This window comes from Drosophila yakuba, chromosome 3R (genome assembly GCF_016746365.2).
Source record: "Drosophila yakuba strain Tai18E2 chromosome 3R, Prin_Dyak_Tai18E2_2.1, whole genome shotgun sequence".
Classification (NCBI taxonomy): Eukaryota; Metazoa; Arthropoda; class Insecta; order Diptera; family Drosophilidae; genus Drosophila; species Drosophila yakuba.
The window spans coordinates 1,873,310-1,900,041 of NC_052530.2; the positions used below are offsets into that span (position 1 = coordinate 1,873,310).

Here is a 26,732-nt window from a genome sequence, read left to right on the forward strand (position 1 = left end):
TCATAACTTGCCATAGAGCAGATCATCAATAAATATTTATTTGACATTTTATATTCATGACAGCACAAATTGTGTCAACGCAGACCGAATCTAAAAATAAAACAAGAGAGAACGCTATAGTCGAGTTCCCCGACTATCTGATACCCGTTACTCAGCTAGTGGAAGTGCGAAGGAGAGTCTTCAACACTGACAGTTTTTGGCGGTTTGTGGGCGTTAGAGTGGGCGTGGCAAAAAGTTTTTTGGAAAATCAATAGAAATTTACAAGACTAATACAAAAATTAAAAAATATCTAAACATTTTTCAAAAGTGTGGGCGTGGCAGCTTCGGTCGGTTTGTGGGCGTTAGAGTGGGCGTGGCAAAAAGTTTTTTGGCAAATCGATAGAAATATACAAGACCAATACAAAAATATCAAAACATTTTTCAAAAGTGTGGGCGTGGAAGTTTTGGGCGGTTTGTGTGCGTTAGAGTGGGCGTGGCAACATGAATCGACAAACTTGCGCTGCGTCTATGTCTCTGGAGTCTGTACGCCTAATCTAAACTTTCTAGCTTTTGTAGTTCCTGAGATCTCAGCGTTCATACGGACGGATAGACAGATAGACGGACAGACAGACGGACGGACAGACGGACATGGCCAAATCGACTCGACTATTGATCCTGATCAAGAATATATATATTTTATATGGTCGGAAACGCTTCCTTCTGCCTGTTACATACTTTTCAACGAATCTAGTATACCCTTTTACTCTACGAGTAACGGGTATAAATATTGTACAAATGATTTAAGTTAACATATAAATATATAATTACCTGACTGCTGAAATGGCATATAGCGGTTTATCGTGTAGCCGGTTTCTGGTTTTTGGTTTTACCAGATTAACTTGGCTGAATACTCGCTCCACTTCCTACGCAGTGCTAGAGGTATTTTTCACATGTTTTTTAGTGGCAATGTGCTAGCGAATTTGGTCTATTTTAGAATTCACACTGCACTTGCACACTTTGCCGTAGTCTTTGCTACTGTCCGATTTGTCCTTGCAGAGCCAGCAATCGCGGAGTTTTTGTTTATAATTTTCTTCAGGCATTCTTGGCACTTCCAAAAAATAAATTTGCACAAGTGTTTCGATATAACGATATAAAAGATATGCCAACCTATGGTAAAAAATCAATTTGAAATTATATAAATAATATGAATTTAGTATATAATTTGCCCGGACAAAAAAATTTAAAAAAAAGCATAAATTTCCGGATAGGGGATGTTTGACACTTCTTCCGGATGAAGCAGTTAAAAACAGAACGGATCTGTCCGGAACAAGGCCAAATTGGCATCACTGGCTGGAAGCTTTTTGAGATGTGACGCATTTTATGTTAGTTTTCTACCACCCCCTTCGATTTCTACAATAGTGTTCTGTCTTTCTAACATAGTAAATTCTGTCTTGTCGAAGTTTAATGTAAGTTTGTTCGGGTACACTACGATTTTCAAAAATACCTTATCGCCCACATTGATATTGATTTCCTTTGCCCCCCTTCTTTTGTCAGCTGTCTGTTTTCCCTTAAGTTTTTTAATTATGTCTTTATCTCTTTCCCCAGGGTCCAAGATTCTCTCGGAGATTTTCCCAATGCCTGGTATTTTGTCACGGATAACCCTGTTAAACATAACCTTGTAGGCGCTGTCCCTGTTGTTTACGAGGACAAACGTTTGGATTTCCTCTTTGTAGTTTTTCCCATTGGCGTTTGCTATTTTTGGGCGTTTTATAAGAGCTCTGTTCATGTTTTCATTTTTCGTTTGCTTACGGCCAACACGGTGGGGTTCTAACTTGTTTAATGCCGCATGTCTTGCAGTAGTTAGAGAACTCCACGCTAACGTATTGGCGTCCATTATCTGTTCGTAGGTACTCAGGATATCCCAGTCGACAAAATATTTTTTCATTGCATCTATCAGGTAAGTGGAAGATATGGTTTCAAGAAACTTCTGTGGCCACCATACTTTGGACCTCAGGTGGCTTGGCCTAACTCCAGTATTCTTTCAAAGATGTTGGATTGACTATACGGTTTCCCCTCAAAAAGAGCGGAACAACCGCTGAGAGCTCCCTATGAAACGGGTAGAGGTTTGTTAATGTATCGGGCTTACAGGGCTTCCTCTTGGAAGACAGCTATATCAGGGCAATAGATAGTTTTCTCGCATAGACGCATAAGCGGATGTCCTCGTTCTCCTTAAACGGAAGGACGATGGGAGATGTCTAGACACAGGGCTTCTCTGAGTTTTTCCATGACCGTGACCTCGAGAGCTGCCGGAACTCGTCTCACTGGTTGCTGAACGGGTTTTATGTCATAATCGATGGAAAGTTTTACTTCGATGTTTTTCCATTTGGGGAAAGGCGTCATTTCATCAACTCGGGTAATGTTTCTTCCCAGTCGGTCAACTCTTAACTCGATGGCCGTGTTTCAGCCAAAAAGAGATTAACTTAAAATGAAGCAATCTCTTCGATACCTGGCTCAACGGAAATTAGAGCCTCGAAAATACGGATTACTCGAAGTAATTTATTAAAGGTATAAGCTTGGAATTGCGCTTCCCAGTGGGTTCTTACGTTAAAGACTACGGATTTTCCCTTTACTAGCTGAGAACAGTCCTCGTGGCTAAGTAGGTTAAATTTGCATCCCGAGTCGATGATTAGGGGATTACTTATCGCCAATGTAATAACCCGCTTCTCCAGTGACGTAGCACTCTTTAGGGCTTTCAATTGAAGTCAATATATTACTTATTATTACTTAAAATAATTATTAAAACTGCCGTTGGCATACCTTGTTGCTCGTTTGTCCGAACTAGAATCACATGTCAACCGCTCAGCTGTCATCAGTATCCGCTAGGTGTCAACGTAGCGTCGCCACTCTTCCGATGCTTTATTGTTGGCAATGTCGGTCAGCACAAATTATATTGTTGATCCTATGCAAGCTGTCCCGAAATGCTTGCCACCGTTCCGCGAGAGCATCAGGAACATCATCGTCCCAATCCAGGGCCGTCTGTTTGCCGTCAGCATGCGTTTTCTTGGCCATTGTTACCTTCTTCAAAATTAACATTCCCGAGACTATGACTGGCGCGATGGGACCCAGCGGGTCTAACAACCTTCCTATGCTCAACATTTTGGTGGGACTAGCTAGTATCTTAAAATTTACCTGAAATTTGAAGCAGTCTTTAGTTGGGAGCCAATCAAATCTTTCTCCGCCTTAGGAAATGAACGCCGCTCATCCGTAATTGTTGAATAACTTTGATAGCAGTGAGGGGTGCAGCGTTGACACCGCATAAACATTGTTTGATCCATCTGCCGCCCCCCATAAAATCCGCTGATGCTGGGCGTCTTCCCAGTGCACATCGATACAGCAATACAATTTCTGTATATTCGCCGTGAAAACGGAACGATCTTTTCGCCAATTGAGTATGACTGCCGACATTCTGAAGGGTCGGCCCAGTCCAAAAATGTCGTTCTTCTTAGGTCCATGGCTGGATCCCGGTATGTTTTAAAGGGCAACCGGGATCGACGCACGTAAGTCTTCTGAAAAAATTACTCTCACCAGAGGTAGGGTATTGTAGTAGAAACGCGGCAGCAATGCCTCAGTGTTTAAAAGAACTCGATGACAGCGCATCTGTGTTGACTCCCATACTCCTTCCGCACGTCCAGAGAGGATCCATCCGAAGTGCGTATTTTGGGCTATGGGCTCGCAAGGCAATCCGATCCTGGTGTCTGGCAACATGATTTGCGCTAGCATGTCCACTCATAAAATAAGATCGGCTCGCTTCGACCGTCTGCAAACGAGAATATGAAGCCAATACTGTGGCGTGAAGCTAAGCCTTGTAAGGCAGGAAATAACCGAATTGAGAACGTATTCTGAATCAACCTCTTAAAAGAAATTTGGGTTAATAATACTACAGATTTCGAAATTTACTGAGCACTTGCAACGACGACCACTCTTAGGACCCACCCCAAAATAGATGCTCGGGTGGCAGCCCGCTTGAAGTGCAGGGACTGAAGACCGGCTGTGCGCGGCTCGGGGGTTGGTTATGAGCCCATACTGGGCTCCTTCCTCCTGTATCAGTCCAAAGCCAGAAAGCTTGCGCAGGATATGGTTGCTATCGCAGTGGTAAACGGCGCTATCCAAGCGTCTTGAGCGCTCCTGTGCATTATGCACTCGTTTGCTTGAGTTCTGGGCCAGAATTGGACTCGTACGACAAACTTCGGTTTTCAATCGCCTCATTTATAACCAGCCGATCATTCAAAACTGATTCTAAATCCTTATAAGTAGGAACGGTGGCATCGCTTCCTTGATGCGAAAAAACGAGACGAGAATTTCTTTACCTTTTAATAATCAGTCCCTGCTTCTTTAAATTAAGCATCATTTTTCTCGATTGCGAATCCTACTTAAAATTATGCAACGTCTATTGGTACTAAATTCATATAATAAAACAAATTCTTATCCCTTACAATACTCAGTTTGCGCACAAGAAAGTTCTACCAGCTGCAGCTGCTGCGCTATCTTTCTATATTTCTTGCTTTTCGCCAATCCGGGAATAAGCGAAAAAGAAGAACCGTTCGAAAACGCAGCTGCTTTGTATATAAACCGCGGCCGCGATCTAAGGTAATCTATTTACAAGCAAAAACGGTCGAATTTAAAGTTTAAAATTTTACACTGCAAGAGCAAACACAGGACAAATATAATAAGACATTATAATTATCCACTGATTCAAACAATGGCTATGTACAGGCGTGTATGTGTGACGAACTTAAATCATTAGTAAAAAAGCGAACATATAGATATTCCCACAAGATTCTAAGAGCGTTACCAAACAAACAAATAACTAGCGAATTAAAACAAGAATTTGAAACTAACGATGAGTCCCAAGATGGAGTAAAACATGCGGACTGGATCTCTCGCTCTCCCTTAGAAAATTCAAAATTCTAAGAGTACTGACGGCTCTCTTGCGGTATATTTATTTGCATTTGATTTTGTGATTTTGTATAAAGGTCTGATCGTAAAAACATGGAAACAAATGTTGTCTGCTTCCAAAGCGAAGCGTAACGTAATATAGCCTAAGCACCAAAAAAATAATTGGTTGGCTTTTTGATAAAGCCTCACTTTGTTTTCACACATTTTGTTAGTCTTGTAAATTTCTATCAATTTGCCAGCAATATTTTTCTTACGCCCACTCTAATGCTCAGAAGCCGCCAAAAACTGTCAGTGTTCAAAATTCTCCTTCGCACTTCCACTAGCTGAGTAAAGGGTATTAGATAGTCAGGGAACTCGATTAAAGCGTTCTCTCTTGTTATACCCGTTACTTGTAAAGTAAAAGGGTACTAGATTCGTTGAAAAGTATGTAACAGGCAGAAGGAACCGTTTCCGACCACATAAAGTATATATTATTTTATATTATATTATTGATCAGGATTAATAGCCTGTACATGTCCGTCTGTCTGTCCGTATGAACGTCGAGATCTCAGGAAATATAAAAAATATAAAGTTGAAATTCAGCATGCAGACTCCAGAGACATAGTTTGTTAACCCATGTCAAAATACTAATTTTCGGGTTTCTCCCGATCAATTGTTTTCTGATGTACATAGTGTGTTAAAAAAGTATCGCAAATGTTTAATTTTCTCGGGTACTCATGTCTGTCACTTATGCCGGTTATTATGAATGTTCACTTAATTATTGACAGCTGCTTTGCTTACCCGTGTTTTGGGTCGACTTTGATTTTTACCTATTCAAAAACGCGGATCAAAGAACCTGTATCAAATTTTTTTGTGAAAAACGAAATTAAGTGCGCGAATGCATACCGAATGTTGATTATGGCGTCCGGAGAAGCTACCTTGGACCGAAGCAACGTCTATATGTGGTACAAAATGTTCTCGGAAGGTCAAGAAGATCTGAACGACGAAGATGTATTGTCTTATATACAAGACAAAACGAAAGACGATAACATAAAAGTTGAAAAAGTTAACTTTTCTTACGGTAGGAACATTTTATTTTTATTAACTGTCCCTAATGAGCTATATGACCATATGGGCGACGAAAAGGGCTCCGAAAAAACTTAAACCACAATTTAGTTGCGCTTATTGGCGACAATACCTTTCATGTTATCCAAAAATTCAACACAAACTGAGGCTAGCCATGAATAAAAAACTAAATATATGGATGAAGCTAAGAAAAACTACAACACTTATCAACTTAAGAGCGCGAAGGTCCTCCAAGTTGTCATTAAAAGGTTTGAACCCTCTGTGTGCCCCAACAAAATCATTGCAGCATTGAAAACCAATAATTTTAATATATCATGAACATCACACCTCTTTGCAATCCACAGATAGAACAACCATTTCTCAAATGCCACCATTGCTTACTTCTAATACTGTCCCCAGCAGCTCCTTTGCAAACGCGCTTAATTCAGGCCTCAAAACCCCAACTCAAGCGGCTGAAACCTCACGGATCTCAAATTCTGCAAGCGACGTACCAAACGCTCAGCAACACCTGATAATACTGCCAGGTAGCATCGAAGTGATGATGTCCATCTAACAAATACTCGTAAAAACAACTTCTACATTAATACCAATTCTATTTTACAAACCATCCAGAATAATCAAATATTACTCTTTGGGAACACTTAGCCCATAGAAGCCCTTTGGGGGCAGTCAAGAGAAAGCTCCAGTCCAGTATTAAAGACCTCAGCCCACTTAAAGAAATGTATGTCTCTGGAAAAGGGCAGTCTGAGGAGGGGACAGTTTCGGGAGGTTCATTTTCAAGAGGAGACCAATGCAGTCGAAAGTGAAAATCCAGAGAGGACATCTTCGCCCAATACTTTACAAAATTCCTGGATTCCAAAATCCCGGATGAGGGACAGGCAGAAGGAAACCTCGTAAAGGTGTTGGAATAAATGTGTATGCCTTGATATGAAATGTTAATTAGCATAAGAATGAATCAGCTGATCGCGGATAATGTAATGAAATGTAATGTAATGTTAAATAACATAATTATGTCACTTGCTCAAAGAATGTAAAACTGAATGGAAGTGCACGAAGCACAAAACAAAAGTATTAATAAATATATTCTAACTGAAATAAAGCAATCCACTTTATTATCAACATGGTAGCAGAGCAAGGTTAGAAAAAAAAAAAAAAAAAATTAATCCAAGGTTAGAAAAAAATTAATCCAAGGTTAGAAAAAAAATTAATCCAAGGTTAGAAAAAATTAATCCAAGGTTCGAGAAAAGAAAATAATCCAAAGTGTATAACTAAATCCAAGTTATAAAAATAAATGCTGTTCGAGTGAAGCGACAAAAAAAAAAAAAAAAAAAAAAGAAAAACGTGTATAAGAAATAAAAAGAGAAAAACAATATTAAAAGTGCGAAATATTAAAAAATACGAATACGTAAACAAGACTATTGACTAATGCTGAACAATTAAACGGAAAAAGATTGAAAACATAAACTAAAAGGATTGATGGAAGCAGATTAAAAATTTAAAAGTTCACGTGCAAGCCTTTTTATTACATGGAAGTAGAAAAGTGTGACCCTATATGAAAATGTGCATGAAATGAATGACATAGAAAGAGACATAAAAGAAGTGTGCGAACAGATTAAAAGTGAAACGGAAAAAATGAGTGCTAACGCAAAAATCGAAGACATTGTTATGCCCATATTCGATGGAGCTAATTTTGGAAGCTGGAAATTCAGATTAATGACAATATTGGAATACAAAGAGTGCAAAGAACCAGCAGTGCGAACAAGAACAACGGAAGATAATGAAACAACATGGATGAAAACAGAATTAAAAGCGAAAACAATTTTAATCAGTACAATATCAGACAAACAGTTAGAATATATTAGTGAGTGCCAAACGACATTAGAAATTATGAACAAGTTAAATGAAATGTATTCGACAAAATCAACAGCCCTGCAAATACTGTGCAGAGGAAAAATCGACGAAATTAAACTAAAAGACTATGAAACAGTGGAAGAATTTTTTATAGAATTCGAGAAAGCAGTAAATAAATTAAAAAACGCTGGAGGCACCATAGACGAAAACGAAAAAATGAGGTATCTTTTAAAAGCACTACCAACAAGCTACAGTTATATTGGAGACTTCTTAGATGTAATTCCGGAAGCACAACGAACGGTAGAGTACGTAAAATCAAAAATAAAAGAAAAAAGTTTAAACAGAGGTCCAGTGGACAAACAAAATAACGTAAGCACATTTAACACCAAAACTAAAAAAGAATGCTATGTGTGTGGCAAAACAGGTCATATTCAGAGGGACTGCTGGCATGCTGAGCAAAATGCGAGAGGCGAAAATAAACAACAACAACAATTCAACAGGCGATATCAGAATACGAATCAAAGAGGCGGCCGAGGCAGAGGTCAACATCATGGAAATGGTCGAGGACGTGGAAATTACTCAGGAGACAGGAATCAAGGAAGACAACAAGAAAACAGCGACAGCGTACAGTCATGGACAACAAGAATGATAAGAAACGAAAAATTAATAAATTGTAATAACAGCGAAAGTAACAACGAAACTACAGTAAATTGGTTATTAGATAGTGGATGCACTGATCACATTATAAACGATTGTAAACTTTTTAAGAACTGTATTAATTTGAAAAATCCTATTAATGTTAAAGTAGCCGATGGCAAACAATTGCAAGCGACCAAGATTGGAAATGTAGAAACATATTTTAGAACATACAACAATGAAAATTTGATCGATATTAAAAATGTATACTTTGTAAAAGGCATAAAACAAAATTTGCTAAGCATATCAAAGATAACTGAAAATAAATGTACAGTCGTAGCCAGAAATAATGATACAAAAATCTATAACGAAAAGAGAGAATTGCTGACAGTTGCGAGTAAAATTGATAGTTTATATAATGTAAAAAGCTTCATGCCAAAAAATAAAAGAAATGAAATATATACAAATGTAACTAAATTAACTGAAAAAGAAAAATGGCACAGGGCATTAGGCCACGTAAATTTTCAATATTTGAATAGAATTATTAAGAATAAAATGTTAGATGGTCTGCCAGATAAAATCGAGAATACCGAAATGAAATGTGCGAATTGTATACAAAGTAAAATGTCAAACGAACCATTCGAGAACAATAGAAAGAAAACTAAAGAGACATTAGAGTTAATACATACAGACTTAAACGGACCACACAGCACAACAGGTTATTGTGGGGAAAAATATTTTTTGACATTCGTTGACGATTTTAGTAAATGCGCGAGAATATATTGTATTAAAAATAAATCCGAAACTGCGAGCTGCTTAAAAGAATATGTTAATTATGTTGAAAATCAGTTCAGTAAAAAAGTAAAACAAATCCAATGCGATAACGGTAAAGAATATTTGAATAGAGAAATATTAAACTTTGTAAAGTATAAGGGAATTCAGTTAACTACATGTCCACCGTATGTACACGAATTAAACGGCGTAGCAGAAAGATATAACAGATCGGCAATGGATATTGGAAGGTGCTTAATGAGAGAAGCAAACATACATAGGCGATATTGGCCAGAAGTGATGAACACAGTAGCTTATTTAAAAAATCGAACAATCGCAAATACAGCAGTAAATAAAAGCCCATATGAAATATTTTTTGGTATAAAACCAAATGTAGAAAATTTAAAAATATACGGAAGTAGAGTTTTTGTTAGAGTTCCAGAAGTACGCAGAAAGAGTAAATGGGATAACAAATCAGAATTAGGAGTATTAGTTGGTTATAATACAAACGGATATAGAGTTTTACTAAACAATAGAGTAATAAACGCAAGACATGTTCAAGTTGTGGAAGAGAAAACAAAATTAATTTGCCTAGAGAAAAACAAGCAGAATGATAATGAAAGTGAAATAGATGAAAATGAAGAAGATGATGAAGATAACGCTAAGACAGACGAACTAAATGACACGGAAGAAGTTAATTCAAAAACTAGCGATGAAAGCGAGGGTGAGGAAAACAAAGAACATTTAACAGTGCAGAGAACATCAAATAGAAATAAAAGACCAGTAAATCTATACGGTAACCCAGTAACACATTTTATTTATATCAATTATGTAAATGCCATTGTACCAAACACGTACGAAGAGGCGATGAATAGTAATGAAAAGAAAGAATGGCTCAAAGCAATGAATACAGAAATGCAATGCTTAAATAAAAATAATACATGGCAAATTGTAGAAAAACCGATAAACAAAAAGATTATAGATGTAAAATGGGTGTACAAAAAGAAAAGTGATGGGACATACAAAGCTAGACTAGTAGTAAGAGGTTTCCAACAAAGAGAACGACTAGAAAATGTATATTCACCAGTAGGAAAAATGCAAACATTAAAAATATTACTATCATATTGTTGTAAAAATGGTCTGTTTGTAAATCAGATGGATGTCGAAACAGCCTTTTTGAATGGCTATGTAAAATCAGAAGTTTATGTAAATGAACCAAAAGGTTACGAAACAGGAGAAAACAAAGTTTATAAATTAATAAAGGCATTATATGGATTAAGAGAAAGCCCAAGAGCATGGTACGAATGTTTGCATAAATATCTCGACAAATTAAATTTTATAAGAAGCAATTACGATTATTGTTTATATGTAAAAAGAAAGGATAAAGATGAAATATATATTTTAGTATTTGTAGACGACATATTGATATGCAGTAAGAACAAAACGAAAATAACTGAAATTAAAGACTGTTTAATGAACAAATTTACAATGAAAGATTTAGGAAAAATCGGAAGTTATATTGGAATAGAAATTAATTATAGTACTGAAAGTAAGAAAATGACGTTAAATCAAAAACGATATATTGAATCACTGGCAATTAAGTATAATCTGGAAAATGCTAAGCTATACGAAACTCCAATGGAAACAAACTTAAAATTAGATCAAGCAACTGAATGTGATGAGAAAATTAAATACAGAAATTTGATAGGTGAATTATTATATATAAGCGCAGGTACAAGACCAGATATATCATATTCCGTAAATTACTTAAGCAGATATCAAAGTTGTTACAATTCAACACACTATAAATACGCGCTAAGAGTATTAAAATATTTATATAAGACAAGAGATCTGAATTTAACTTTTGAAGAGAATAAGAATAATGAATTATTAGATTGTATGGTAGACTCCGATTATGCAGGAGATAATGTTGATAGAAAATCCACGACGGGATTTATAATTAGAATGTATGGAAATATAGTATATTGGAAAACACACAAACAACACGCAGTAACAAAATGTTCAACGTTTGCAGAGTACATTGCCATGTCAGAAGCAGTCACAGAAATATTATTTGTCAAAAACATGTTATGTGAAATATTTAATATTGATAACGAAAAAGCGATAAAGATTTACGAAGATAATTCAGGCGCAGTAGCCATTGCTAAATTTGGTAACTTTACAAAAAATTCGAAGCACATTGAAGTGCAGTATCATTATGTTAACGAAAATTATGAAAAAGGTATTATAGACATTGTGAAGATAGAATCAAGACTTAATATAGCAGACATGTTAACCAAAGCGTTAGACAAACAGAAATTTATACGAAATAGAGATGCTGTAAAGTTAAAGTAATGAAAGAAAATCAAGACAACAAATTTAAGAGGCGTGTTGGAATAAATGTGTATGCCTTGATATGAAATGTTAATTAGCATAAGAATGAATCAGCTGATCGCGGATAATGTAATGAAATGTAATGTAATGTTAAATAACATAATTATGTCACTTGCTCAAAGAATGTAAAACTGAATGGAAGTGCACGAAGCACAAAACAAAAGTATTAATAAATATATTCTAACTGAAATAAAGCAATCCACTTTATTATCAACAAAAGGAAAATACACTTCTTTAAACCAACACTCAGGAAGTCAAGAGAGGGCCTTGTGAAGGTAGACCTACATTTTAGAGCAATATATAAGAAGTCTCAATATGTGCGGCAAGAAGTCTAAGGCCTCCGAAAATGCAGCCAACGGTATCAATACCGTGGAAGTAATCGCCCACAAAGCTTAGATTCTAGGCGTTCAGCCTTCCTTTAATTTAATGGCGGTGTTTTTGGTGTTTCTGGCAATATTAAGATTAGTGAAGACCTACAAGAGGTAAGTGCAACGGCGTCATAACCATCACCATACTTTTGGATTCAAGTAATTTAAGAACCAGATAGCGGTCAGAACGAGCGCAGGGAAACATACATACCACCATACACGTATAAATAAATATATATATATCTAGATAGACCATATTTAGTTTGTGTACTTTTTTTGTGTTTTCCGTTTATGTTAAATATAATATTTGTTGGCGCACGTATACATATGTATGTATAATTGCATCAGCATGTCTAGTAACACCTCGGGGTCCAACGCGTCGAGATTACATCGCTCAGGATTAATGTGGGGTAAGAGTAACGGGAGTAACAAATGTTACGAAATTATTGTATTTGAAGCGATCTTCGATACGTCCTTTAATATCAAACCTTTAGGACCTTTTGGTCCTCGAAAATCTTGAAAACCTATGACAAACATTAATTTATAAACATTGAACGTCCGATTTGTTTTCCTACTTAATCGAAACCTGATTCGCATCGTTCACTCAAGTCCTGTTACGCCCACCTGCTCAAAATCGTAAGACTAAAAGAATCACACATCAAACAGTGAAGGGCCTTAGATCAAAAGATTTGTGACGCTTGTAACGACTGAATGCGGTCTAAAAAGATTCATGGAATCATTACTTGCAGGGGTATGCTAAATGGGGCTTGGGGCTTGAGGTCTTGCGCCTACAGATAGTGGTAAAGAACCCCGTTTGAAAATCGCCCATCAGCTGGGTTTGAAGTCTCTTCTTGTATATCGCGCAAATCTTACACGGATTCACCAGATCCTTGATTTTAGGAATCCAATACTTCAATCGGATAAGGCGTACGATTAGTTGAATACCGCCATGAAGAGTAACCTGGTGCGTAAATTTGATAAGAATCCGAGACATTCGTAGGGAAGAATTATTGGATGGCATTCATCATATTGTAGGCCTCTGGAGGCAGTGAGGTGGCCGCATGCCCTTACAAGGCCGTGTTCGGATTTAGTAACAGACTGGACAAGAGAAGGGGACTTTTATCTGCCAGATGTTCAGATCAGGGTTCTTTCTGCCTCTCGAATTTCTTCACTAGTGGGCTGTGTATTGGGCGGGATCGAGCCCTTTCGGCAACGCTTAAGAAAACGTCGAACAAAGTTCAAAACTCGAAGCGCCTTATCCGTTTTAGAAAAACGGTCGAGAAAAGGCACTTTGAACGCGCGCTGCTCTAGCTGTCACTGGATGAGTGACGCTTTGCGCTGGCTATAGCTCTCGTGGCACTTGCAGCCACTCTGGTCCGTACCACCAAAGATGATTACCTGTCAAGTCATGTAGGGATACGTCTCGACTGGCTAGATCGGCTGCGCGATTTTGGCCACTCTGTTCGCCACAAACGTGGTCCAGTTGCAAGCAGGCTTTCGTAACCAGGCTAACACAATATTGGAATCTGTCCAGCAGCGGATGTCTGAGCTGGCGGCTGGCATTTGCGGAAGGATTGCTGTCACCATTTCGGTTACCAACACGGCGTTACAGAGCTCTAGCCGGGAAAGGTATACGGTCTTCACCGAAGTCACTCGTCTCTTGGCTGTAAGCAGACGAGTCAAGATCTTTTGCCCCATAGTCTTTCCGATACGCGTCACAGAATCCGTAATGCTCTATGGTTACCTCAGGTTAATACCACACCCATCTCGGAACGCCGATCTGGTTAAGGTCGGAATACTCATCTAAGAACAACATAGCGATTTCGGCCAAAACTTCTCGCTCTGTATAAGAGGGATCCAAAGCTATTTCATTAGGGACGAAAAATAATTCGTCACACTTTGCCCTCCACCAAATACCAAGCGTTTTGACCTTGCTTTTGGCATTGATGTCGAGGAACTCGCTATGAAGAAAGTGCTCGGCGTCTTTCAGTACGCCATTCGCTTGATGTTCACTTTCTCAACGGAAACCCGGACGAACTTAGGGCTGTTTGCAACTCTCGAATGAAACTTTGGGCTTCGTTCACGGAATTCGCCCATGCAAGAACGTCGTCGACGTACATGTGCTGCTTAATGATACGGCTGGCTTTTGGAAATGGCACTTGGACGTCCTTTACCAGCTGTTGCAGTACTCCACTTCAGGATCTGGATCGTTAGATCGGATTGTAGGACTGGACCACCATGAAGAATATCATTAAAAATGGTTTCATTTGCCGAAGGACATGCAGCGTTAAATACAACGCAAAGCTTTGTAGATGTGCTTTGGGACTTAACTACCGCATGATGAGAAAAATAATAAGTCGGATAATTATGAGGGATTCTTTCATAGGGATGCAGATACGATCTGGAGTTGAAGAGAAAAAAAAGAGCAAACAACCCGGCTCTGGATGGACAAAAGACCCGTGTGAATTGAAAACTTTTACAAATTTGGAGTTAATTAAAAAATAATTATTGGATAGGTTTTAAATTATTTGTTTTCGTAATTTTTTTATTTTTTTTTGTGTTTGTGTTTCAATTTCACGGTATGGTCTCGTTAGCTACAGAAGAGTGTGGCGCGGGTCTTCATCGAGCAACGTTAAAATAATAAAGTAACCATCACCGCAAAAACGATTTTTCAGGCACAAACTTCGACATGTTAGATACTAAACAACAATTGCTATGAACACAATAAGGAAATGTCAAATACTGGTAAAGATGCGCTATGTCAGTAGCTTCCAGCAAAGTATTTACCTTTGTGTGACTATGAATAGTTAACTAGGGTCATCTTTCGTAAAACGCTACGAATTAATTCTAACACCTTATATGTACATATTAGAGGGCTGCATAACACCATTCTCTTTGTTTGCATTTAGAGTACTCATTCGTTTTAGTATGTATTCAGAATACATACCATTCAGTTGTCGCGATCTCTTTGCGTTCACTCGTATGCGTTCGGAGTTTTGGGCACCCGAGCGAAATGAAGTCAATGAATGCGCGCGAAAACTAAATGAAGCCAATGAATTTTCAATAGAAATTCAGAGTACTCTGAATACTTTATGTTGTCATTGTGTAAAATGAGTTCGGACAGCCCGGAGGTAAGTCTAAGTTTTCTGTGTTTGTGTATTATTATGTGCGTGTGCGTCTTATTTAATAATATTGTAGCATTTGTCTAATACGAATATATAAATTGTGTTGTCAAATATAAATATTTAAAAAAGAATAGTAAAAAAAAAATAATAAAATCGTTTACACAATAACATTGAAAATTAAAGAAAAAAAATATATATATTTATAAGATAAGAATATAATGTATTATCAGTTAAGTAATAATAAACAATAATATTAAAACACCAATTTAGCATCTTTTATTGAAACTCGTACAGACACACACATACGCAGACAAGACATTCGAATCACCCAATCATTTTACTCGGTCTTCACTTCATTCGTTTCAGAATGTGCCGTTTGAATTGAATGAATTGAAGTCGGCGCGCGTTGCCGACTTCACTTCGTTCATTTGCAAACGCGCCGAATTCACTTCGTTCGTTTCAACACGAATGTCTCATTTGCCGGTTTGAATGGTGTTGTGCAGCCCTCTAGTACATATGTACTAGCATATGGAATTGCCGCTCAGCGCAGCAGCTTACAAAAATATATGTATATATGAGTGTTGAAATGAGGTACAATATTTCCACTTATAAGCGTATGTACACAGATAATAGGAATAACAGAATGTGGGCGAAGTGAGAGACGAGGAGAGATCTGTTATGCTTAGTTCATTAGAGTTAAGAACAAGAAAGCGAACGCAAGCAGATCGCCGGGCGGAGTCGCACACAATAAATCATTTTTAACTCTACATAAATGTCGAGACTACGACAATTTCGTCATAGTCATATGCGGGACACACTGCCCTTGTTAGACGTTTTGAAGGTCAAACTGCTTGCTGAAGGAGAGAAAAGGAACACTGAAGCCAGATATAGCGCTGGAAATGAACAGTTGGAAATGAGCGCCAGGCTAAGGCGCAAGAGAAGACCGAATCAAATGTGGAGTGTTATAACTGTGGACAGCGGGGCCACTATAAAAATCAGTGTAAAGCGCAAGGCAAAAACGCATTGCAAGAGCATATCATAAACAGTAGTGCCTGCGAGTGACGTACGAGAGTTGAAAGCGTCTAGCTGGTGTATTAATAGTGGGGCTACAGTTCATATGTGTTGCACTGGAAGTCTTTTTATGTGGGCTAAGAGGGAGATAATATTTTGGCAGAAAACAACTTAATAAGAGCACTTGGTAAAGGTGAGGTCATCGTGAAAACAGATCATTGCAATCTGACGTTGCGAAATGTATTGCACGTTCCAGAAATGAAAGAAAATTTTATGTCTATTAATTGTGCAGTTTCTCGAAGATGTACTGGTACACACGTTTATTGATAATATAATAAGCCGTGTGTTTGTGTCCTTTATAAAGTATAAGTATAAGAGAAGTTTGTAGTTTTAAAAAACATGGCAGAAGGTCAGCTTGGACGTAAGATAATGGCTGTGAGTTTGTTAATAAACGTTTTGCCAATTCTGCTTCAGGTTATTCATACAGGAATTCCGGAGAGCCCTGATAGCGTCTTACATCAGAAATCGGTCGCCAACTGCAGCTCTCGTCAGAATTACTCCCTATGAGGCGTGGAGTGGCAAGAAACCTAGTGTTAGTCATATGCGAGTTTTCGGATCGTTGACGGTGATACTAGCCAATACATGTTTGCTATGCGGGTTCTTATTTCGCTGACAACTAAATGATAGATATCTGGCTTTGATGTTAAGTCATTAAGTCTCCTCCACATTAGCGGATTGGTATCCAGTTGGATCCTGAGTAACACAATCCTCTTTGTTACACAGCACCTGAAATCCGCCGTCTAAGGGTGTCGCTGTCGCCCTGCAGTGCTCCAAGCCGTGCCTCTGCACCATATCCTTGATGTCACCGTGGAAAATTCAAGGCCAAAGGTAAGAAATATTGATTCGTTGGATATTCCCTGGAATCAAAAGAGTACAGGTTGTACGATCAGGTGACGCAACAGGTTATTGTTAAACGCGATGTTTTATTCAATGACATTCAAGCAGACGAGCCAAAGATTTTTTACATTTCCAGCTACAGAAGCATATTCCAAAGAAGCTAAAAATGTACTCAAGACTGAGTGGCAGCGTGAGGCGGATGAGAAGACAGGAGATGATAAAAGTGAGGAGTCCAGTGAGAACCTCAGTGCAGAGCGTTCAGAAAGAGACACGGATCGTAATCTGCAGGATGAGGAGGATGAGAAAAAGGAATAGTATGCCGATGGGTTTTTACCATTAAAAGGGACAGTGGAGCGAAATGCTGCTCGCAGAAATTTGGAGTTAACTATGGAGAGACTTTTTCACCAGTATGCCGATATGAAACCATACGCTTAGTGTTGGCGATATCAGTGGAGCTACCTACACCAGATGGATGTGTGTACAGCCTACCTCAATAGTCATTTGAGCGAGACCGGATATATGAAACACCCTAAGACGACGATGAGTCCAAGGACAGGGTTCTGAGGCTTAATGTTTGTTTTCTTCTTGTCAGGAGGCCCTATCTCCTGAAAGTCGGAGAAATTAAAAAGTGTTGCATTATGCAGCACGGAAGCATAAAGGAGGCTCTACATCTGAGGCGTTTAATCATCGAGGTACCCCAACAATCATCCATGGAGACAATCTTAGCGGTCAGAAATTTGGCCAGAAATCCAGTTTACCATGCTCGGTCAAAGCAAGTACCAACTAACGATATGATAGCCGATATGTTAACGAAGAATTTGTCAAAACTTTTTTTTTTATACTACGCTTTTATTTATTGAATCTTCTCATTCTCGAGACTAACAATAAGTGTAACAAATCCTTTACTATAACCTAACTAGCAGTCATATAGATTGTAACTGTGGAAATGGCCCTGACAAATTATGGCTGGGTTGAAAGGTCGGTACATTGAAGGCGGGTTCGGTTGGAAACCCGAATCAAGGCCCTTGCAAGGGGATTTGCGTGGGCAGAGAGTTTTTCATTGTGCGACGCTTCGCATATACAATAGTGCGTGATAGTGATAGTTCGCATGATCTTGGATTGAGCGCGCTGTATGTCTATGTTGGTTTTGCTCGCGGTCCCCCAAAGCTGGGAGATATACGTTCAGATTGGCTTAAGAGTGGAGGTGTAGAGCAGGACCTTTTAGTCAGACAGAAGGGCGATCGGGCGTATATGATCCCGTGGAGGCTGCTGGCTTTCAGTTTCAAGTGTATTTTCTTGCATTTGATATGCCTACGCCATGTTAGTGGTCTGTCGCGGTGAATGCCGAGATACGTTACTTCTTTGACTTGTGGGATCTGCATGCTATTCAGGGAGAGCGGAGTGCAAGATTGTCAGTTGAGACTAAACGTTATGCGCTTGCACTTTTGTGCGTTTATTTTAATACGGCAGTCAGATAGGCTCTTCTCGACTACCATGAGGTGATTGGCGAGTTGGGTTGTTGCACCGACTGTGCATCTGGAGCGGCTAAGAATCGCAGTGTCGTCAGCAAAGGTGGATATGGTTAGTCGGTCACTCGTGGGAATATCCTCTGTGTAGAGGACGTATAGAGTTGGCCCAAGTGCGCTGCCTTGTGGGACTCCAGCTTCGATGGGGTAGTTGTCGAATATGGTTGTATAGCACTTCACTGCGAAGGCTTTGGAAGGCTGTAGTGTGTTTTAATTTTATGCATAAGTCCTTCGAGCCAGACGTGGTCGAATGCTTGAGATACATCGAGGAATATCGCGCTGCAATATTCTCAACGCTCGAAGGCTGTGCGAATCTCTTATGTTATTCTTTTGACTTGCTTGATAGTTCCGTGTTTTCCTCTGAAGCCAAATTGATGGGCTCGGATAATGTTGTGAGCTTCCATATGTGGTATTATGCACGTGGGAAGGCATTTTTCAAATAATTTCGACAGGCATGATAATAAACTTATTGGTCTGTATGATGATGGAATCGTGTGATGCGTTCCGGGCTTAGGTATCATTATAATGATTGATTTTTCCATTTACTTGGGAAGCCGAGGCTTATGATTCCGTTGAAGAGTTTACTGTTCCATTACCATTTTTGTAATTATTAGGTCGCCGGCTGGAGCCTTTTTTGGTTTTATTTCCCTAATGACTTTTGTGATCTCCTTCAACTGAAATTAAGTTGGGGTAGGTTACAAACAGGATTGGATTTGGGGAAGAACATGTGCATTTGCTGAGGGGTTCGTTGGAAAGACGCCCCTGAGATGTAAAGCAAATGTTTCGGCTCTGTTTTTGTCGCTGCGTGCACACCTGAAGAATTTCTTATCGGTTTCTTGACGGTTTCAATTGGAGAGTTTAGATCTGGGTGAGCCCTCCACAAGGGATGCTTTGTACTGGTTGGCGAGAGTTTTCCAATATAGTTTAGTTGGGCATTTACAGCGTCTTGCTTCAGAGTCCGGTTTAGTTTGCGGGTGGCTTTATTAAGACGTTGTTTTGAGCATGGCGATCTGCTGGTTTCCCACCCCCGTCGCAGACGCCTCTTTTCCAGAACCAGCTTTTCAATTTGCAGGCTGGTTTTGAACATCTTAGTTTCAACATCCTTTCGTTTTGGTGTTGAGATCCTGGCTGCTGTGACGAGTACCTCTTCCAGAACGGCAGTAGAGCAGCCAGTGTCCGCTTCTATATTTAGCTGAGGAGTTAGCTCAATATGGGAACTCACATACTTTCTGTATATCATCCAATTTCTGTTTTGCGTCTCAGCCTATAGGGGTGATCCGTAATTTCTGGGCGTTGAAGAAGGGTTATCGGCAAAGGCGAGTGGTAAGATGAGAGATCCGGGAGGGCCGCCTATTAGATCGCGTGTAATGTTTTTTTTCACCGCGAAATCAATTAGATCTGGGATCTTTCTGGGGTCTGCAGGCCAGTATGTCGGGCTACCAGGAGAAACGTAGTGCAGTTTATTGCTCACTTTTATAAGTGTATTATAAAGTTGTTTCCTGACTGCACTTTTATGGACGTGGCTTGCAAATAATTTGTTGCAAACCTTTCGTGAAAGTGGTGTTCGATACGTTCTCTGATTAAGATGCCGGTTCCGCCGTGGACTTTTCCCTCCGGATGATCTGTGCGGTAGAAGGTGTAGCCTCTTATATGGAAGTTATATCGCCCAGCGAGGTGCGTTTCCACCAGCAGCATGGCGTCGATGTGATTTGAATTTAGGAATTCCGCTATTTCAGGTTTATGCCGTGAAATGCCGTTGGCATTCCACATGGAAATACGTAGTTTATTATTTGGACTGTTGTGCTAAAAGCAACTGAATCACCATGTCCTGGTTCTGGACAAGGGTTTTCATAAACGACATAAGTTCCATCATACCTTGTTGCATGGTGACCAGCATAGCTTCCAAATTGGTGCCTGGTCCCAGCTGAGCGAGCTTCCCTTATTTAGCGGACAGAATGAAGATCTGGCTGCCTTGCCGAACTATATGTCTGGGGTACTTTTTGGGCTATGATACGCGTTTTGCGTATTTTGTTGACGCGTAGATGTCGCTCGTTTCATGCGACTCTTCAACTTCTTCTTCAACAACCGCACAGCCTCTGTAGTTTGCCGTATGGTTTCCTCCAAAGTTGCCACATTTTTTCTTTAAGGGATCTTTTTTGTTTGCGGGGCAGTTACGGAGTTGCGGAAGTCTCTGCAGACTACGCAGACAGCCGCAGTGTGCAGTATGTCGATTCCGGGCGTCGTGGCGGTGAACTCCTACGCTGAGTTGGCGGATTTTGCCGGCGGGAACGTTGGGACGAGGCCGAAGCTGCTTGCCGGGTTGGCATCGGTTGGAGACGCGAGCGCGCTCGTGACCGCGACAACGAGCTAACCTGCTCGTGCATGTGTAACAGCGTGTGGTGGGATCGGTCGCACTTCTTGCAACGATCACCGCTTCGGCAGTCTCCCGTGGAATGCTCCTGAGCGAGGCAATTGGCGCAGTATTTGTTAATGAGGACTGCTCGCAGACGCTTTTCAGCGCTGAGCTTTAGGAACCTCGCGCACTTCCGAAGAGGATGGATACCGCGACAGACTCGGCATCGGTAGGATTGAATACCTCGGGTACGTCTGCTCTCCAAGGCACGAGCACTGCGTGCGTTTTGTTGACGAGGCGCCATGCTGCGCGTAGTTGAATGTCGAAAGGAGATCGAAAACGAAATGAAAAATAATGGATGATTAGTGCTAGTGAACTACAACTATTATAGTGGAGATTCGGAAGACTCCGTCGGCAAAAGCACCACTTTTGCCACTGGACGTTTAACAACTCCACGTGCAGTACGGATATTTACTACACGGACGTTGCCGTCGGCTCCTGGGAAGACAGACTCAATTCTGCCGAGCCGTCACTCATTAGAGGGTAAGTTGTCGTCCTTGATGACGACCATGTCATCGATGCGGAGATTTTTGGACGGGGCCTGCCATTTAGTGCGCTTGTGGAGTTCTTTGAGGTACTCTTCTTTCCATCGCACACGGAACTGCTGATGGAGAGCTTTCAAATGCTGCCACTGATTAAGAATGGATTTCGTTTCTCCCTTTACTTCGGGTTCCCCCGTGGACATAAGGGGTCCCCCGACAAGGAAATGACCTGGCGTCAAAGCCAGCCAATCTGTCGGATCCTCAGACATAGGGGAGAGCGGCCTGCAGTTAAGGCACGCTTCTATTTTTGCCAAGAGCGTGGAGAGCTCTTCGAACGTGTATTTTCGTATGGAAGTGCAGTTGTAAAATAGCGTCTTAGAACTTTTTACGCCTGCATCTCTTGATGACTATAGGCATTCGTCACCGACTCTTTTACGGCTTGAAGGAAATCGCGCGAAAGCAGGGTGGCAGCGCCAACAAAGGTTTTGCCATTGTCTGACTGGACTTGACGTGGACACCCTCTTCTGGATACAAAACGAGCGAAAGCGGCAAGAAACTTTTCGGTCGTTAAGTCAGATGTAGGCTCTAAATGGATGGCCTTGGTGGAGAAACAAACAAAAACTAACACATACCCCTTTGTAATAAGACATGCTCTTCCCGTATAGTTCTTTATATCGAACGGACCGGCGTAATCCATGCCAGTATACGTGAATGGTCGGGAGAACTATAGTCTTTCTTTCTTTCTCATCAGTTGGCTTTGCAACCGCTTTTTGTGGATCACACATACTTTGCACGAATTTACTACTGCTTTCATCAGGTTCTTAGTTCTCGGAATCCAGTATTTCGACCGGATGAGGCGCACCATTAACTGGTTACCACCATGGAGAGTTATGCGATGAGTGAAATTCGCAAGGGGCGAGAAAGCAGGCAGTTATACGGAAGAATCACTGGATGCCGTTCATTGTATTGAAGGCTTTCGGAAGCCCTGATCAGTCCTTGCGGATATAGAAACGGGTTCATGCTTAGGATGGGACTTGAACTTGGCACTGGACGCTTTTGACTTAGGCAGTGATATTCCACAGGGAATTCACTCCGCTGAGTGTTCGAAATTAGGAACCGCTCGGCGGCGGCGATTTCAGTGGCCAGCAAATGCACATCAGATGGAGATGTCTGCTTCCTGCACCGCTGAATGAAGCGATGAACATAAGCAAGGACCCGTAGAGCTTTCTCAAGCTTGGAGAAACGTGCCAACAACTCTTTAGAAGGAGCTTTTGCGAGATGGACTTTTAGAGCACGCTTCTCCAGGTCGGTCACCGGAGCGTTGTCGACCTGAGTTGGCCATTGGTTGCGTGGATTTTGCAACCAAGTCGGTCCGTGCCACCATAACTGGCTATCGGCTAGATCTTGAAGGGAAACTCATCTACTTGCCAGATCTGCTGGATTATGCTCAGATTGAACATGAGACCAATTCTCTGTTTTTGTGGCCTGGGCGATCTTCGTCACCCTATTGGCTACAAATGTGGTCCACTGGCACGCTGGCTTGCTTAACCATGCAAGCACTATCGTGGAGTCCGTCCAACAGTAAAGCTCGGAGTTAATCGTAGGCATCTGCGGAATGATGGCTGCAGCCATTTCGGAAAGCAATAACGCTCCGCACAGCTCCAGTCTTGGGAGCGAAACCGTTTTGACTGGTGCTACCCGGGTTATCGCGGTTATGAGTTGCACCATAATGGTGCTGCCCACTTCTACGCGGACATATATTGCCGCCCCATAAGCCTTTTGCGATGCATCGCAAAAGCCATGATGCTCGACCTTGAAATTTGGATGAAACGATAGTGGAATGCGTATCTGCTCTAAAACCGAATAACTTTGGAGAAAATTAAGCCATCGCTGTAAAAGCTTATTTGGAATGTTTTCGTCCCACCCAAGCTCCTGCAGCCAAATCTCCTGCATGAAAATTTTAGCTCGAACGATAAACGGCGCTAACCAGCCTGCAGGGTCGAACAATTTGGCAATTTGGGACAGGACTTGGCGTTTTGTAAAGGACGTTACGTTTAAGACATCGTGATGTGGCATATAATAGGTTTTGCAATCATGAGTAGGAAGAACTTGTCGCATGTGCTTTAAGTCGAGATATTCCTGGATCACCGAATCGTATCTCGCTTTTAAGGCCTCATCTCTTTTTAGACGCTGCTCATTTCTTAAAAACTGAGCTAACGCGAAAGACCTAGAATGCCCTAGCCCGGATTCGATATGTTCTGGGTCGCGAAAAGGCAGAGTAACGACATATTTGCCGCACTCGTTTCTCGTGGTCGTTTGACGGAAATTCTTCTCGCACATGGAATCGGATTCTTTTACCAACTTTGTTGGTATATTCTCCACCTCCCAAAATGTTGTGAGTAGTTTGTCCAGTGAATTATCGTACGCGTGGGAAATCTGCGTCAAAAAGGAGGAAATTCTGCTTTGGGCTGAGGCTGACACTGGCCCAGCTAGTACCCAGCCGAAAATGGTCTCTTGCCCCAAGAGAGAGCCACAGATGTTGGATTTTGCTCCACTCAAAAGCACCGAAGGCAGAATGTCGGCTCCGATAAGGACATCTGTTTGTGCGCCCTCATAGAATTTTGGATCCGCCAGTGGAAAATCGGGAAGATCCCGAAGGAAATTTGGGAGGAAGGCAGATTTCCGGCTAGTTGAGGGAGGGCATAGGCCGTCGTCTCCAACTGCAACGCGGGCCTAGTCGAGCGAGATCGGATGGTGAAACTGCAGAGCTTCTTGGACTGAGCGGCTACTGTTTGGCTTAAGCCTGAGACTTGGGCTTGCACCACCTGGAATGGCAATCTAATTAGATTGAACAGTCGCTCGGTTATGAATGTTGCCTCTGATCCGGAGTCGATCAGGGCGCGTGCCTTAAAGTTAGTGCCAAGATGGGAAATATTGATTACGGCAGTGCCAAGAAGGATAGCTCTTGAGCCCGTGGCGAAATAATTTTGAACACCGGCTTGCTCATTTGGAACGAAATTGGCCTGATTAGCGGAAATTGGCCTTGCAGGATTTAAAGGGCTTGAATTGCTGGAAAAGGGGTTGTTTCGGTGCAACAACGTGTGATGCCGGCCACGGCAAGTAAAACAATTATGCGTGCTTTTGCACTCACGAAGCTGATGTCCCTTTGCAAAGCAGTTTAAGCATAGCTGCTTCCGTTTAATGTAGGCTGACCGGTCGTCAACCGACATTTGGAGAAAACATACACGGACGGGATGGTTTTCCTTGTTGCACAAGTCGCAACTTTTTGATTTTGGAGCCACTTTCGTCTTATAGGAATTTAGTTTTCTAGAGGGCCCACTTAAGTTCATCGCTTTGGAGTGCGTCTGACTTGGTACGGACGGTCTCACATCATCGATGGCCTCTAGGGTTCGATGACGTACTGTGAGGAAGGTGTTCAGCTCTGCCCATGTCGGGATGTCGGCTTTCTTATGGAGCGACTGCTCCCATAAGGAGAGAGTTATCTTTGGGAGCTTGGATGAACACAGATATACCAGCAGGCAGTCCCTGTTCTTAGTGTTGATGCCTGACAGTTCTAAGGTAGTCAAGCAACCTTGAACAGTACTTTGCAGTACCTTCAAGGCCGCCCCAGATTCCTGTGGTTACGACTGCACATTAAACAGTATTTTCAATTGACTGTTTACCAACAATCGTTTATTTTCGAAACGCTCTATTAGGTTTTCCCACGCAGAGCGGAAACCCTCGTTGGTGAGAGGCGAAATCGAAACGATGGCATGCGCGTCGCCCCTTGTTTTGGCATTTAAATGGAATAACTTTTCAACCGGAGTCAGCCGTGGATTATTGATAAAAATGGCTGTGAAAAGATCCCGGAAAGTCGGCCAGCGAAGATAGTCGCCTGCGAAAACTTCTGTATCGCATGGAGGCAACCGACAGCCAGAGGAAATGTAGGCCTGGGGCGTAGCGTTCGCGGATGGGATGGACTGAGACGTGCCCTGCTCGATTTTATCAACGAGCTGGGCAACACACCTTTCATTGACTGAATAGCAATAACTGTATTTAGCCCTGAGAATAGGCATGTTGCCAGCTGCCGCTTCGCCTGCTGACACAAGGTTTCTGAGCAGAGGTCGAATTCCTTTTCAACCTTGTCCCATAGGTTTCGGACTTGGTCGCGACGGACGCTGAGCATCGTGATGGTTGGAGCTGCGGATTCCGGAGTGTTAATCTGAGCCTCAAATTCGCTTAAGCGGTCAGAAACCGAAATAAATTTGGCTAGCGCTAGATCGGAAGCAGCCATATTTTTAGGTGTGCACTGTACTGTGGCTTTGGATGGAGTAGCACAGTCGTCGGAAATCTGCGCAGGCGTTTTCACCGAAATGCTTGGGATTCTTGGACTCTTGGGTCCTTGTGGTGAAAAAATAGACATGGGTTTGTCAGCGGACAATTTCTTCTTATCGTTATCGATGGGCATAATCGAAAAAATGCGAAATGGAAGGGAAGCGGTTTTGGAGCCCGGTCACACTTTTGAAAATGTAGACAGATTCCTTAGACTGCACTTAATAAATTTAAGCTTGCCATCCTGAACGTTATAAAGCAGCGGAAAAAGACCGTATAGGATGTAATGGGTGAGAAAGTGATGTAAAATTTACGAAGTGAAAACGCCGTAGTTTCGACTAATTGGACAGGTGACTCGGAGTGAACAGCGAATTGTATAAATGGCCTGTGATTTATGGTAATTAGGTCACCCTGATTTACGGTTGGAACACTTGGAATGTTGAACACGGTGAAAAAAATGTTAATTAGAACGTAGAAAATTTAATTTTTTTTGTTTACAACTGGAAACGGAGAAAATGGAATGGTGGAATTGGAGTCTTTTCTCCGCGTTGTAAGTACTTCTGAAACAAACACAAATTATTATCCAAGCCATACATGAAAAAATATTTGTCGGGTGAACGACTTATTTGGCGGTCGTATTATTTATTTATGGATGAAAAAAAATTATTGTCTTGTAGTTTTTTTTTGTATTTTTAATGAAAATTTAAAATTTAATTTAATAAATATTGAAAAATTTATTTGTTAAAAAAAAACAGAAAAAACCGCTTTTAATTTATTGCTCGGAAATTAATTTGGAAATTTACGGAAAAAATTGATGGTAAACAAAACGCCTTTTCCGCGTCGGCACTTGGAATAAATTTTATTTGTGGTTTGGAGTTGCCGACGGGAAACAATTTACACTGTGGTATATGTTTAAAAGGAATGCA

At 40.9% G+C, this 26,732-nt stretch overlaps 1 protein-coding gene and 1 pseudogene across 3 annotated transcripts in view; one reads left to right on the forward strand and one right to left on the reverse strand.

Annotated features, from left to right (window-relative positions):
* The window catches only part of LOC26535463 (proton-associated sugar transporter A), a 335,879-nt gene that overhangs the window by 255,387 nt on the left and 53,760 nt on the right, over positions 1-26,732 (forward strand). The gene's annotated exons all lie outside the window — the stretch shown is intronic.
* Positions 21,763-26,326, reverse strand: LOC120321841 (annotated as a pseudogene).